The sequence below is a fragment of the Phyllopteryx taeniolatus genome, chromosome 4 (assembly GCF_024500385.1).
Source record: "Phyllopteryx taeniolatus isolate TA_2022b chromosome 4, UOR_Ptae_1.2, whole genome shotgun sequence".
In the NCBI taxonomy this organism is placed as follows: domain Eukaryota; kingdom Metazoa; phylum Chordata; class Actinopteri; order Syngnathiformes; family Syngnathidae; genus Phyllopteryx; species Phyllopteryx taeniolatus.
This window is the reverse complement of record NC_084505.1, coordinates 11,123,915-11,140,861: the sequence shown is the minus strand read 5'-3', so window position 1 is coordinate 11,140,861 and position 16,947 is coordinate 11,123,915. Positions and strand designations below refer to the sequence as shown.

At 38.2% G+C, this 16,947-nt stretch overlaps 1 protein-coding gene across 2 annotated transcripts in view; it reads left to right on the top strand.

Annotated features, from left to right (window-relative positions):
* The window catches only part of rbm20 (RNA binding motif protein 20), a 38,879-nt gene that overhangs the window by 633 nt on the left and 21,299 nt on the right, over positions 1 to 16,947 (top strand). The window contains exon 1 of one of the 2 annotated variants that reach the window (XM_061769416.1): positions 12,084 to 12,108. The exons of the other annotated variant lie outside the window; for it this stretch is intronic. The gene's annotated coding sequence lies outside the window, so the exon portion shown is untranslated. Of the gene's footprint in view, positions 1 to 12,083; positions 12,109 to 16,947 lie in introns of those variants that run through there. 2 annotated transcript variants of the gene reach the window in all.

Sequence of the window (16,947 nt, the reverse complement as noted above, 5' to 3'; positions counted from 1 at the left end):
TGAAAAGAGTGTTTTTGTTTTTTTTTAAATCCCTGAGTATTTTGATTACAGTATTTGTCTAGGCCTATGAAGGCATAATAATCAAGAATATGAACAAAGTATATGCAATGTTAAATATAGTTGATCAATATTGGCATAACAACCTCACTTGACACCAGTGATAGAATGATCACTGTTACAATATTTATTATACTCTATATGATCTTATATTTGCTAGGTATTTGAAATATTGATTTCATTTGACAGAATTTATTTTTTTTGCTAGTTATTACGGTGCTCATTCATAGATTAAAAATAATACTGTATAATTGATTAAAAATACCACACAGTTTTCACTCATACATAAGTAACTGCCAATGAATATGTTAGCAGGTTTACATTAACAGTACATCAATATTTTTACTATGATGGTTAATGTGTACACAACAGCAAACATAATTGTTAATGTAAAATACTGAATGGCATTATCTAATCCTAAATGCAGTTGACCTAAATGTCTTAATTGCAGTTTTCATGCATTTTAACACACACTTAATTGACACGAAGTTGAAAAAAAGTTGTTTGCTATGGGTTGTTTGTTTTTAATCTGCATTTTTGGGAGTGGGTGCCAACAGTAAATAAGGTATACAGAAGCATTTTTTCCCCTCAAATTTTCGCTCATGTCTTTGATTATTATGTCTCAGAGGAACTTTGTCCAATTTCATACTAAGCATATTATTATTTAAAAAAATGATGATTATGTAAAATATAATATACAATTAAGTCTTCTTTTAGGCCAAATATTATCTGTGTGAATGAAGGTAGTTGAGTTTCGTGTTGTAATGTCTTTTGTAGTCAGAGTTGTCCTGTTACAACTTGTGATCGACATGGCAATTAGTGTGTCTTTTTAAATATAGGTACATGTTCAAACCCAAAATAGGAGAAAGAAAAAAATAACGTGCTGGACTGTGAGTTCTCTGAATGGATAGACTTCATTTGATACTAACTAAAAAAGACACATGTGCAGTACATGCATTTTATTGATTTCAACTCATACCCTCCCGTTTCACGTTTTCACCTTTGCCCCATAGCCCACCTGCCAACTCTAAATCACTGTGTTAGCGTGTCTCAGACGGGAAAGTTGCCTCTGACCACTCACAAGGCCTCTAATGGTCCTAAAAGAGCCCCTCAATCCTCATTGTTAAACGTGACCACAACCTCCTAACAAATTTTCCCTGGTTTCACTGATTGTGCTGCTCTAAAGAGCTTACCAATGACAATGCCACAGGAAAGGGGGAAAACTCAATTACATTGCATTTGGCGTGGTTACTGAGCGCTACGCAGGTTAGTGTGCCACCCATCTTCCTTGTCCCATACTAGATCGTGTCTGTTTTGGAAGTTGTACGCCATGAGAATTTAGACGTCAAATCTGTGCCAGCGTATGTTTGCAATGTTTTGTCATCTCGGGGTTTCTCAACACCAGAGTCTCACAAGGTTATTAACAAGAGCAGGTTTCTCTCACCTCATCCAGCCAAATGGTTGTCACGACATCGGTATTGGGAGCGCCAAATCAATGACTTTATTTTTACGTCACAGCTCCACGTAGATTTTACATTAGCCATCAAATGTAGGTTGTAAGGATTGGCAATAATATGAGAATTAAGATGATAATACTTCACAACTCACAACTTTGTTATTAATAACCGCTAACTAACAGTGTCTGTACTCGATTTTTTTTCTTGACCGTAGCTTAAAAAAAGAACAAATGGATTCACAGCAATCTTACGACCTTCTGCTTCCGCTGCCACAAATTTAAGCACGTGTTCATGGGCGCGTTGACACATGGCTGCTACTAAGGCTAATCTTGACATTAAATGCGTGACAGTTGCATGGCAGCGTGCCACAAGGGACCCGGCAAGGGTTCAAAGTTAGCATGGACACAAATCGAGTCTACTGTAATCGTTTTTTCATTGCTCTTTTAATATTGTCCTCCTGGATCGCTTTCTTCGCCATTAGTGCAAGGTGACTCATAGCTGAACAAAGCTCAGATATGAATTTGAAGAATTGACTTTGTTCATGCTACCCTATTGGTTTAACAGAGCGACTCTGTCGTCGTTGAAGTGGCACATACAACCCACCTCCTGTTTTATGTCCCGTACACACATTGCTGTTCGGAAGCACTGCCAACAGCTGAAGCAGAGGACATTGAAACACATGTGCTCACCCTTATGGCACCGTGCTTTACACAATGTGGGGGGCAAGAAAACAGGAACTCCAATTTACCTCAACTCACAGGATGCAAAACACACAAGCGCACATGGTGATTACCAGTGAAACACTGTTGATTGTCAGAATCAATTTTATAGTCCTTTTGACCTGAAGGGGCTTGAAATAAAAAAAAAAAAAACTTATATAATAATTTATCTAAATATAGTTTATAATCATTGAAAGATGTAATATAAACACTTTATATTGCTTCACGACTCTGTATCATTTGCACAATGGTCATTGTATCAGTATTAGTGCACTACTGCTAAACTTACCTTGTTTATATGTCATAAATGTATATTTTGTAATCATGGCCTGTTTGCTGTAGTATTAGAGTGGCTCCAACTGCTGGAGACAAATTCCTTGTGTGTGTGTTTTAAATATTTGGCCTATAAAGATGATTCTTATTCTGATTGTGATTAACTGTGACCTAGGGCAGCCATGCAACTTTCCGGGGAACTTTCCTTTCCTATCCTGTCTGAGCGAGATGACCCGGAAGTACTTGGAGAATAGGTTGTTTGAATTTTAAAGATGCTTTTGAAAGGTGCCCCGATGCAACCTTTAAGCCACATTTACCAAAGGTTACTCCTGACTAACCTTTACGAAAGGAAAGGCGATATATTACCCGTGATCATTTAAGGCAACGAGATTTAAACTAAGAATAAATAAAACTTTTATTTTCATTAAAAAAAATAGTACTAGTCAATAACAGCAAAGACAAATCTAACATTTTTTTTTTAGGCCGCTTTGGTTTTTCATGAATAAATGTCTCCCATCCTGAAACAGTTACACTCAAAACATTATTAATGATTTAACATTTTAGGCATTCACAGTAAAGGTAATGCTTATTGACAAATAAGTGGCCCACTGAAATGTACTTCTTACATAACAGTAAAGACAAACAGTTTCATAAAAACCATTTGAGTTGTACAACGTACAATTTACATCCGTTGCCCTTCAACCTTTGCAAATACATATGTATAAATGATCCTAACTAGTCATTAAACCATCACACTCATGTCTTTATATATACTCGCGTAACATTAAAGACATGCAATGGTTCAGATACTTTCACAAAGTCATACATATTTATTCATATCTCAGAAATAACATCATTTATTTTGCTGGCTGCTATTGTGTGAATGCATCCCTCTGGTTTATTGTAACAGCATGAGGCTCTCTACAGTGCCATTAACGGTAAAGAGAGCTTGAGTGACAAACAAGCACTGTTTTTAAGAGAATCAAAAAAAGGAACTCTGAAGACACTACGATGCATTTGTTAGTTTTCATGAAAAATACATATCAAGTAACAGGAGAAAAAAATCCTATAAATACAAAAATTGAATTAGCATCTTCAGAAAACATGTTACAAATCATGAAAACTTTTCTACACCTAACGGTAAAGACATTTGGCAGTACAAGTTTGAAAAATATTATTTTAGATGTTTTTTTTCTTTTCTTAGACTCAATTATGACCTTTTGATGGATAACAGCTACCAATAATTCATGTAGTCATCGGTAAAATTAATTGATTTTTCAAAATGAGATTCAGTGGGCCATGTCGTCAATGTTATTGATCAAATTGTATGAAAATGACCCATATATAAACAAACATGCATCAAGAATACAGCCCTAGTCCTGGTCCTCTGTTTAGTTGAGTAAATATAAGATCCTATCTTAAAGTGTTAAACATGAAGGCAATGAGTAGCTTGAATTTAGCTGTGTCGGGCACTTTAGAAATGCTTGTGGTTATGTGGGAATGTAAACCTGACTCAGACTATTATAGTCAATGAATTTGCAGGGTGACAATCTATGAAGCAGTCCCTCCTAATCTTGGAATGGCAGGGCCCATGCAAAAAGTACATCAGAGGCAGACAGAGGCGGCGACAGACGGTTTGTTATACATGAAGGATTCACTTCAACTTAGCTGGTTCCATAAAGCAAAAGAGCGAGTCTCTTAGTGATTATTGAATTAAGGCTTGAATTCGGTCCGTGCCATTGCCACGATGAGTGGAGGTCTGGCTATGTTTAGGTCCTGAATAACAGAGATAGCAGGACCTGCCTCCCAGTCTAGAAAGACACCGGCTACTCCAACATGAAAGCAAACACCGAGCCAACCGAAAACAAGTGAGGAGTGATAATCATCATCATATAATTATTTGTAATCACAACATAAAAGACGTGCGAGTGAAATGTGACTCCATCTAAATTGCGTATGTAATTAGTTAAAGTGGTCTCTGATACTTTCCTCGAACAGCTTCAGAGCTGTGTGTTTGTCTTGCCACTAAGCGTTCCAAGAAGTCATCTGGTGTGGGCTTTAGTGGGATTAAATGGTTAATTTGATGTCAAGCCTCCTCATAACTTTGTTAAAAGTGTTAAGGTACTTGATGCATGTGATGATTCACTGTGGCCAATACTTAATAAAAGCTTGGCTTCATATAGTCGCTTCCTCTTAAATCTCACACGCATATTGATTTGTTATCATCAACCGAGAAAAAATGACTAAGCATACTGACGCTATAAATGTTGCACATAGGAAGCAAGCTGGACCAATTTATGACCAACTGCATTTTTGCCGCTCTTTAAGGCAGCTTCTCTTTGCCGTTTTTGTGCTTCTATTAGTGGTTTCTATGTGAAAGAATTGTGTGGTCAAGGGGCCCAAGGTTGACGGTGATAAAACATTGGGATTTGAGCGAGGTTTTAGAGTTTCGCCTGTGGTTAACCATTTCCTGAACAACAGTAATGTTCCTCAGCCCAGTTGTTGGCAATCACTGGTCTAGACGAGCTTTGTTGATATTACACGGAGGATAATACTGTGATGGACATCAAATGAAAAAGTCAAACATGCGCAATTGCATTTACTTGTCAAACAATGGTGACTGATAGCTGCAGTTTGTGTGTTGATACCGTACCCCACTATTTAACCATGCCGTGGTGCTACGCTGCACCGACGCCCCTTTCTGCTATGTGCACAATTCACTGTGGGCCACATATTCGTGTATTTGAATGTGAGCCCTGACAGAAAACAACAGCTGTACTACAGCATTTCATAATGGTCTGATTGTGTTTTCTCTCAGTTTCACGACTCGCTCATGACAGACTGGCATAATACTTATTTCTAGGTTTTCGTGGCTCATGCCACATGAAAGCATTGCAGAATGGAGTTACGAGTTGCTCATAGGGTTTAAATTTACACGTGCTGCCCCACAATGATACTTGAGGCTATTTTTCATTGAGTGAAATTGTTCGCACTTCTGTCTGGCTGTGGGCGGTCAGTGAAAGCTCTGTGATTTGCTTTGGCCATATGATGCATTTAGACATGTTAAATGGCTAACTCTGGATCATGTTGCTGTTTTGTTTTTCACCTGTCTGAAGGCAGGGACAGACGACGGTGCGTTAAGGTGCTAGATTCTGTGTGGAATATTATGAATATTGTCACAAGGTGTGCAGTGTATAAACGATCAGGCACGCCGCATTCCCAGTACTTGTTGATAGCGGCAGGGATTGAACTAAAGTAACCTTAGCGCTCCACAAATGCCAATGTCACCACGATGTAGACCAATGTTAATGAATAAAAATGTCAGGTATCCACTGTGTAGATCATGTGACTGGCCTCTGCCACTAGAGACAAAGCAGGTGAACAGGATATTTGCAAAGTTGTCAACAGCTGAGAACGATCACCTAGTGTCCTTGCTGTAAGTCTTATAAAAGCGGTGGACATTCCTTCAGCCTTCAACGTACACTTCTTCCATTTGCACTTATATCTTTCAAGCATTATCTACAGTACTAGGGGTCGGCCAATATACGCCATTATTATCTCAATGATATCTTACTCAACTCTATTTATCGAGCACTTTAAAAAAAAAATGCAAATGCAAACATGTTATATTTCAACATTTGACTGCTTTATTTGACTGCATTATTGGTAGCACTGGGTTACTCCTAGAAAATTAAGTCGTCAATGTTTGTTCAGATGATTTAGTACAGTTTTGCATTGCTTAATCTGAAAATGACATCCGTATCTCTTGTTCAGATCAGGTTTTTATAGCAAGTTGTTAACAGTTTATCAATCAAATGTAACAAACTTTGGTTATGATAAATTGAATAATAGACTGATAAAAGTAAGTACCTGTAAATGGAATGCTACTTCATCATTGTTCAAAATTCATGGCATGAACCTCCGTTTATTTGAACCTCTAAAGTGAAAATAGTATAACTGTACATGTAAATCAGAATCAGAATCAGAATCAGAATCATCTTTATTTGCCAAGTATGTCCAAAACACACAAGGAATTTGTCTCCGGTAGTTAACAAAAACATGTGGCCATAGTTCGAAACGTTGACCTGACTGAGTAACACTAATGTGATATTTGGATTCAGCACATCAAAATTGTCCTAAAGTAGCTAAAAAAATCTTTGACAATAAATTTGTTGTTGACCACTGCAATGAATGATATTCACCTATGTAAGTAGTAATGATTTCTCACAATAATTATCAACAATGATATAACTTAGGAAACAAATAAATAATATGGAACACTTTATTTTAGGGATGGGTGAGTACCGTTACCGTACCCTTATTTAAAGATATCGGCTGCTCATGAAGGCTGTTGATACCAGCCACCAAAACATCGAGAAAGTCATCCTCGGCAGTAGTTGGCGCTATACTGCAGCGGTTTGACACATCGCGGAATCATCATGTGCATCAGAAAGACATATAAATCTTTGTTCACAATTATAAACCATTGTGTTAATTGACATTTTATGTATCAAAAGTACGAGTCGTATCGATACTCTGTATCGGTGAGGACTCGAGTGAATACTCATATTGGTATCGGGCTTTAAAAAAAACCTTATCGAACATCGCTAGATTAAGAACATCAAGTTCCGACAACCTTGGATATTAAGCACTTTTGAGCAGATAATTAACAATATAAAACCTAATAAAGTTTTTTTTTCATTCTTGTAAAAAAAAAAAAAAAAATGTCAAGTCATCCTTTGCTTCAACTGGAAAACTGTATTTTTGTGACCTGATATTATCCATTGCAAAAAATATTGCAATAGTATCATATTGCAAGTTACTCTGAGGTCCGAATCCCTATTATCTATGCTGCTTGCTATTAATGACCATTGATTTTGACTTGAACCCCAGTCCCCAGAACTGTGAGACAGATGTGCTAACCAGTCGCCCACCGTGCCGCCCAAGGCAAAACTTGCTTGTTTGATTTTTCTTCTTACTAGGTAGATTATCTTGAAGCATTTTTTCCCCTTAAAATTTGTAATAGGTTACGTCCTCTCGTTATTGAGATTATTACTGGTTTTGGGTAAGCTTAACATCCAAATTTCCTGTTCTATTGGCAAATGATTTTTTTTTAGCCGATTTATTTCAGTGTGGGACAACCACAATATGACATAATATGTTGTGATGAAACATGCAATCTTGTCCCTAATGCGTCCAGTGTCTGTATGCTCTTGTGGTGAGAGAAGAGCTCTGCTCTAATGTCATTTGTCTCCTGGGTGCTTTTAAGCATTTGGATACACCACAGCTGCATTTTTCTAGTCACTCTTTTTGTTTGTTCCTCTGTCACATTTAAACACCACCCTTTTCACATCCCAGAGGTTTATGATGCAGAATTGACTTGTTAATCTTGTGACCCGATGTAATTAAAAAAGAAAAGGGAAAAAAAAAAAAAAACACGCCACTTTGCCCAAATGACATTAACTTCAAGCTCTAAATCTATAGTTATTATTTCCCAACACGTTTTTGTTGCATGGCTTGATTTCATGTGAAGTTACAATGTTGGAAAAAATTCAATTAGTACTGTAATTAAAATAGTCGTTGCACATCTTTACATTGAATGATGTTCTGACAAGTTTTGAAACTAACATGCAAATTAATAGTTTATTTTTTTCTTTTCTGAGTGTGACAGGAAATTGTGTACTGGGAATTAAAGAGTACTTTTTTCACATTACTTTGAATTTTCCTTACTTTGCCTTTTATTACAGGTGACTAGGTAACAGTGTAACGGGGAGTTTAATGAGCGCGTAAGCTATTTTATCTATAAGGCTAAAACCATAGTTGTGATTTCGGATTTGAGTGAAGTGTTACATTGCTCTGACAAGTTTGTAAGTTGCGCGTGGAAAAATGCTTGAAAGTCAGAATCAGAGTTGTTCGAGTTGTCTTGGCGGCTCAGGTAAGAGGTGTCCCACCACACACACGTGGAGGCTTCGGTTCTTTAGTTTGAGATTGCTAGGACAATGTTACTGTTTGTGACTGCTTACTTGCTGAATCCCTTCTATTTCAGTCTCCAGCATGTAGCGTGGGATTGCAATGATGTGAATTAAAGTGGGATAATGTTTGTGTGTCTGGATTTGCTCAGACACACGCTTGTCAGTCAGTCATCAGTTTGAAGATAGAGGGGCAGCGACAATCCCTGCCGCCTGCCTGCAGCGGTCGGCTCTAATGGCTCCAAACTGCAGAACTCAACCTTTCTCAGTCTGGGTTTATTCTTTATTTATTCTCTGCACCTGATGAGAAAAAGAAAGAAAACTGCTGTGAACGCCCGTTTATTGCATGGGATGCATTTCTGTAATGGCTAAAAATCTGCGATACAGAGCGATGATATAAACAATGTTTTTTGGAAATAGTTTTACCCCTCGCGCAACTTTTAAATATGTTTAAGCATATTAATGCTTAAACTTATTAAAGGACATTATTTTTAAAATGTTGCTTAGCTCACTTTCTCTCTTGCGCAGTTCTCCAAATAAGAGGCAAAAAACGTGCTTGCTGCAAGGTGTTTATTTGTCACTCCCAGAAGACGTTTTCTGTAAAACTGACAAATAAAACAAAAGACAATATATTATAGAAACACCAGAATGTTTGCCCAAACCACATACATTTTGCCTAACAAAAGTCCGCTGGCATAACGCTAACAACATATCATGCGAAGGTTCACTGTTTATCAATGAGTGCATTTCAGTTTCCATTGAAACGGCAGCAAGATATGTGAGAGTAGCGCCAATATATAAAAACATTGTATTTTTATTTATTTATTTTTAAGTTATACATTTTCCTATGGAAAAAACACATTATAAAAATAAAAAAACTTTGAAGCTAAGCTACCGTGCTAACTAAAAACTACTAAATCTTAATTGGTTGCTATCTTAGGAGCACTAATTACGTAAACCTTTCCCAGAGGACTTGAATGGTCTGGATGCTTAAAGAAATTCAAGAAGGTAAAGCGCACTCATTAGTGCTTAATTTAACTAATGTCGTGAGTCATGATTTTAACTGATATTAGAAAAGACTCCACAGCAAAACTGTAAATAAGCTCCTATTCTACAAGTTGAGACATTTTAAAGCATCTATACGACTCTAAACTGCAGAGCCTTAGACACCGAAGCATTTAGTTGAGAGTTGCCAATGGCAAGTATATAAGCGCTTTCAATTTCTAATCTTATTATCTCAGAGATGCAACCTAAAAACTGTGTGTGGTTTTATATCACACACAATAAAGATTGTCTCATCTAAAATGTTTTTAAAATGTGAAAATATACATTTAACCCATGACAATATCAACTTTGTCATTGTACCTTTAATTAAAAATATCACAAAGAGTGACCACATTGCATGTTGAACAGGATGGGCAAGGTCCCACCAGACGGTGCTGTTTTTTTTTTTTTCTTCTGTCCAATACACATTTTATATAACAGAGAGTGGTAAATTAATTACAAATGATGGGGAAAATTTGGTGGCACGGTGGGCGACTGGTTAGAGCGTCAGCCTCACAGTTCTGAGGACCCGGGTTCAATCCCCGGCCCCGCCTGTGTGGAGTTTGCATGTTCTCCCCGTGCCTGTGTGAGTTTTCTCCAGGCACTCCGGTTTCCTCCCACATCCCAAAAACATGCATAAATTGGAGACTCTAAATTGCCCATAGGTGTGACTGTGAGTGAGAATGGTTTTTTGTTTGTATGTGTCCTGCGATTGGCTGGCAACCAGTTCAGGGTGTACCCCGCCTCCTGCCCGATGACAGCTGGGATAGGCTCCAGCACGCCCGCGACCCTAGTGAGGAGAAGCGGCTCAGAAAATGGATGGATGGATGGGGAAAATTTGACATAATTCTGATTTACCGTATAATCGCAGCAAATCTGTTGTTGTGCCTGCTACCTTGCTTTTTTTCCCCAATGATTAATGTACTTCTGTGCCGTGTTAAGTACATTGTCAGCAATACAATATTGAAGCAAAAATTGAAAATGACACGTATATTGTGGCAGGCAGAACAATTACATGCGCTTCCTCGACATGGCAAAAGGCATAACTAACCTGCGTATGCACGTTGCCGTTTATATAATAGAACAATAGCTGTGTGTTCAACTAAATAGGCCCATATTTCTCAGAGTAAGTACATATGTGAGTAAACACAGAGGAGATCTAAAGTATTTCAGTTTACATGCATTTTAAGAAGTCTTATTGTGGTGACGGTGTGCCATGATATTTTTCTAATGTCAAATATGTGCCTTGGCTCAAAAAAAGTTGAGAACTGTACTTTTACACACACACACACACACACACACACGTAGTGTACAATACAACATATAGTTGATATAAAAAGTCTACACACCCCTGTGGAAATGCCACTCTTTTCCAGAAGGGAGATTTTTAAAGAAAGAAAGAACGTGCTTGTAGAAGTGCGCACACCCCCTCATAACTAGGATGTGGCTGTGTTCAGAATTAACCAATCCCATTCAGACTCCTATTAAATGGGGCTCAGCACACATCTGCTACCATACGCCCTCTGTGTTTTTAAAAAAAAAAGTTATTAATATTGTGACGTTTATTGGAAATACAGCAGGACAGAAAAGAGTTTGAGAGGACAGACGGGGGGACAGAACAGACAGGGGTAATAGGGGTAGGTTTCCACCATATAAAGTACGTCCGATTAAAGTTCAACCTTGGTTTCATCGGACCACAACACATTTTCCCACGTTTAGGAGATTTTCTTATGGCCAAATATAACCAATGTTGAACTTCTTGGTTCTAATTCCAAAATTGTATTTTTGACACGAACACAGCACTGCTCATCACTATAAGAACGCCATGCAGTATGTACAGTGAAGCATGGTGGTGGCAGCATCAGGGAAATCATCAATAATTCTTTCTCCTAATTTACCGAACAGCAGTGTTACAAAATCATAGGCCATCCTTAAACAGTTGCTTTTGCTTTTGAAGGCACTGGAATAGAATGGGAGTGTGTAAGAATGAAAATGAGATGGTGCCGATATGGAAGGAGGGGGTAAGAGAGGGGTTATATGATTCATGACTACATCACCTTGTGGACAAGTTTAGCTCTGATGTTGCTGACCACAGTCATCTCCATCTGCCCGCTATTGCAAGCTGTACACCTGTTACAGAAAGTGTTGTAACGACCCAGATGACGTCACAAACTACGAAATTTCAGGTTTAACTGGACAACACAGCCGGTGAAATGGAGTGTGTGCAGGCAGGCAGCAGGCTATAAATAACAGTTTCAGAGTAGCAGGAAAAGTGGTTGGTCAGCCTCACTTGTCACAGCCAACCGTCCTCACTCCTCCCCCGCTCCTCACATTACTTCGCCTCCCAGTCTTAGCTTGAATGCACACCTCCAAGCTATTCGGCTACTGCAATTTGGAAATCATTACCTGTCAAATAATTAAATACTTTACCAGGTCTGACTCGGGGTTTTTAAAAAAATGGATGCACAAAAATCTGATGGATCAAATCTGAGATTGGAGTGATGTCATTTTGTCCCAAGTCCAATCAGCATGATTGGAGACTCCCTCCCCTTGCTCTCAACACCCTGTTTGACACTCAGCAGATTGGTGGTAATTTGGGCTGTTTTTCTTACCCCTTGTCATCACTTTCGACACAGAACTAACCACAGAAAACCTGATAGCTCTGAAAAGTGTTGATAAGCTATCAGAAAAAACTCAGTGTACACTGAGGGTGCCTTTCCAGAATTTCATTGATCAGAAGCAGGTTTGGCAAGTGGCCCTGATATTTAATTTCTTCGGCAAATCCATCAGGCAGGTGGCACTCTGATGTGCTCGAGTGGGAACAGTGTCAGCAGACGACTAAAACTAACTGCACTTGTACGGCGAGGGGATGTATTTGTTGGAATGCTCTTTAGGTTTCACATTTGGACGGCAGCTGTCAAGGTAGAAGGTTTCCTTAGGCTAGCATGTTTCTCAGTGACCCGGGTGTCTCATCATCCTAACGGCCGAAACAACATAACCTTCAGCGATCGTGCACTGTATGCGCGAGCGTTGGAGAACGTCTTTGTAAGCAGATTCATGTAAAGTTGTACAGTATGTCTTAAGACTTAAAGTTTAACATGCACTCAGAGGCATTTTTTAAAACTACAAACAGATGCAATATGTGTTTCTTTTTTTAAATCTTTTCATAAAGACGCTCATGCTGAAAATAACAGCTAATTTCGTCACATTTAGCTTCAAAAGATGTTAAAAAAGTCGTGGAAATTTTGGAGAATGACTTTTTTTTTTGCAAATTTGCAACAGTATTTGTCAACTTAGAGATATAGTAAATGGTTAAATCCAAGTATTAGATGTTGCACGTAAATCTAAATCTAGATTCGTTTATATTTATATTTAACATTTATATTGGATTCATCATTTATATCTAGATTAATATTTTAGATTTAACATTTAGATTTAACACTTGTATTTACTTTTAGCATATAGATCTAACATTTAACATCTAGGTGTAAAATTGTATATTTGACTTCACCTATTTAATATATCTCTAAGTTGTTAAATGTTGTAAATTTGCAACATAAAAGTGACTCTCAAAAATTCACACCATTTTTTTTTTTACACATTGTAACAACAACAAAATGTTGCTGTTATTTTCGGCACGAGTCGCTTTACAAACAGCACCCCAAATGGTTAAAAAGGTTATCTGTAAACACAGAGGACGTGTTAAGCGTTCATGTGTGAGTATGTCCTGGTGGACCATAGCACAGTCCTTAACACTGCTGCTGCTACTTTATCCCAACCATATTCTCATTTATTTAAAAAAAAAAAAATAAATAAATACTGTCATTCTTTCTTAGAAATCACTTACTTGACAGATATAATGCCCCTGCAACACCCTTGCAGCTACTAAAATGACTCTTTGTCCAAAATGATGCCTGTTTGCTGCTGATCCATTAGGCATTATTACTTTACCATTGCTCCACTCTATTGCTTTGTTTTGTTTTCTTGTTTTTGTTTGTTTGTTGACATTGTCAAGTGTCTTATTTATGACTATTCTGTACATTGCTATATGTACAATACTCCTGAAAATGAGAATATCTCAAGGGGCTTACAGTATTCCTCATAATACTAGAGAGTTATCAATTTTAGTTGCATTATTCACCAAAATCACCAGAGGGTATTCAAAGTGGATAAGTGCCAGTGTGCCTATTGCACTGTTTTCAGTTGTTGTTGTTTTTTTAAATATGAGATCATGTTGACAACATTGACAAACACAACAAATGTCATGACATGTAATCCCTACATTCACTTTACTTTTAAGTATCGCTAATTTATTTATTTATTTTTGAAATGAGAATTTTTGGCTGACCTCCAATGCACTCAGCGCAATATGCCTCCTTCAGATAGTTAAGCAATGGGAGTGTTAGATTGTGCTATTGCATGACATCAAAACATGCTAAAACGAGTACCAAGCAAAGCAGTGAAATGGGTGACTTCAAAGCTCTGGACATCTGACGATTCGGTTGTATACATGCAAGTTACGTTGTAAATACCTAATCAAATAATTTGCGTGCTTTTTTTTAGGAGATTAGATTTTTGGCAACATGTTTTACACATTTTAAATCAGGTTGTAGTTTACACTGTAGAGACGGCCTCTGGGGCCTCACTCATTTCAAGGGTACTAGAAATCAGGACCACCCTTCCCTCCCTCAGTGTATGTGACTATGCCAAATGTGGGGCTAGGGTAGCTGACCCTGCTCTGCATCACTCATACCACACCCCATGCAACATTTACTGGAGTACACGCATACCGACAAACTCTCCCACCCCTCTGGCCCATCCTCGCAATCAAGATTAGTAAAATCCTGATTGTCAGATGCCTCTAAAACAGTTGGGTCCAGGCACAGTGTTAGGGGCCACTGCGCCTACCAAAATTGGGGCAAATTTCGATATTTTAGATCATTGTAACATCCATTCATCCATTTTCTGTACCACTTATCCTCACTAGGGCGTCCTGGAGCCTATCTCAGCTGTCTCTGGGCAAGAGGTGGGGTACGCGTGGTCGCCAGCCAATTGCAGGGCACACTCACATACATACCTACGGGCAATTTAGAGTCTTCAATTAACCTACCACGCATGTTTTTGGGATGTGGGAGGAAACCGGAGTACCGGAGTACCCAGTACCCAGAGAAACCCCACCCAGGCAAATGTGCTAACCAGTGGTCCACCTCGCCACTAATTATAACATATAAAAGTCAATTCAGTGAGCATGGTCATAATCATTTTACACAGTAATAATCAAACAATTCCACAAGTCAAAACTGCTGATTATTTTATGAGGACAGTGCCCTCAATTGGGTTGGCGCACGCTCCCATCATCAATTATGGCAAAATGTGGCACCATCTAGTGGCTTGGTAAAGAAGTATAACAAGAAACATTGTAGGACTACCATAAATTTAACAAAAGTTTAATCTTTTCTCCTGAACTGTCTATACTTTTTGTTTTTATGTTGAAAACCACATTATTGTAACATATTGAATCAAAATGCAATCACTAAACAAATAATATTATAATAATAATTTTGAGAAACAGTTGAATGAATTTATTGAGAAAAAGTATATGCACCTATTCTTATAACAGTGCCTAGTAATGGCATACACAGCAAAGTGAAGTACAGTATCTGTAACGTTACATTCACTATTCATATTATTAGCACTTTATACATAAACCTTGCTCTATAGATAAAGAAGCCACAAGCAGTTTAGGTCCAGTGACGTTGCAGGCCCCTTGTAGTACACCTGATCATCTTATCCAGCACGGCCCATCAAGCTGTTTGGCAGGTGATCATTGAGAAATCTCCTGACAGCGAGATGCCAGTGTGACAGTGCACCATCTTTCTGAAAAAGGTAGTCACCACCAGCAGCTGCTAGTTGTGGGAACATCCATTTGATTAGCACATTCAGGTAACTTTGACCAGCAATGGTCCATCTCTCAAAGAAGAAGTAGCCATACGGTTTATTATATACGGTATTAAGGGCCCTAAGACTGAAAAACCAAAATATATCGTTGTTAGGGAGTCTATGGAGTCCACCTTTATTAATACTGTATATTTAAATTGGTTTAGATATTATAACTTCATGAGATTAGGGAGTGTTTTCGGGGACACGTTGTATATTGTTGATAAATAATTGAAGAATTGCCATTGGATGGAACTTCCATTTTCCGTCACCACCGTCCGTGTGCAAACTCCACACAGGCGAGGCCGGATTTGAACCCGGGTCCTCAGAACTGGGAGGTAGATGTGCTAACCAGCTAACCATACCTAATTTTGATAATTAATACTTAATCAAAAATCAAACGGGTTCAGGTTTACGATTTTTAATCAACTTAGTTATCAACATTCGATATTGATCCCCACAACCTCACATTTACAGTACAGTCAATCGGATACATTATTTTATTTTTGTTTGTCATGTTGCATGTCAGAATCAGAATCATCTTTATTTGCCAAATATGTAAACAAAAAAAAAAAAGGAATTTGTCTCAGTAGTTGGAGCCGCTCGAGTACGACAACAGAGAGTCAATTGACAGAAAATACTTTTGAGACATAAAGACATGAAAAACACACTCACTGACCAATAAAAGGTTACCAGTAATGGTAACGGTAATGCCGGTACAATATTGATTGATTGATTTTTTTTTTTTTTTTGACAATTGTGCAAAAAAATGCAGAGTCCTCTAGCAATTAGCGCAGTTTGAAATGACTAATAGAACAATAGTCTGGTGCAGTGAATTTATGTAATTTAAAGTGACTAGTAGTGCGATAATCTGGGACAATGTTAATTGTACAAATGGTGCAGATGCTACTCAAGCACATGAATGGCCAGTATTGGTCAACAACAGATATGCAAAAAGTGCAGAGTGGCGAGACTACTACAGTGAGAGCACGAGTAATGTATTTATAATTGACCCGACAGAGATGTGACAACAATCTCAAGACAAAATTGGCAGCATGTTACAATGGAATTGTAAATTAACAGTTACATAAGTTAATGGCAAGAGGGAAGAAGTTGTTGAAATGCCTGCTAGTTCTAGTTTGCATTTTTGATAGCGCCTACATGAGGGAAGGAGCTGGAAGAGGTGGTGACCAGGATGTGGAAGGTCTCAGAGGATTTTGCATACTCTTGTCTTAGTTCTAGCAGCGTGCAAGTCCTCAAGGGTGGATAGAGGGGAACCGACCATTTTTTCAGCAGTTTATTTGTCCTTTTTTATGGCAGCACCAAACCAGACTGTGATGGAAGAACACAGGACTGATTCGATGACCGCTGTGTAGAACTGCCTCAACAGCTCCGGTGTCAGGCCGTGCACAGAAGCCGCAGGAAGTTCATCTTCTGCTGGGCCTTTTTGAGGATGGAGTTAATGTTGATCTCACACTTTTTTTTTCTAAT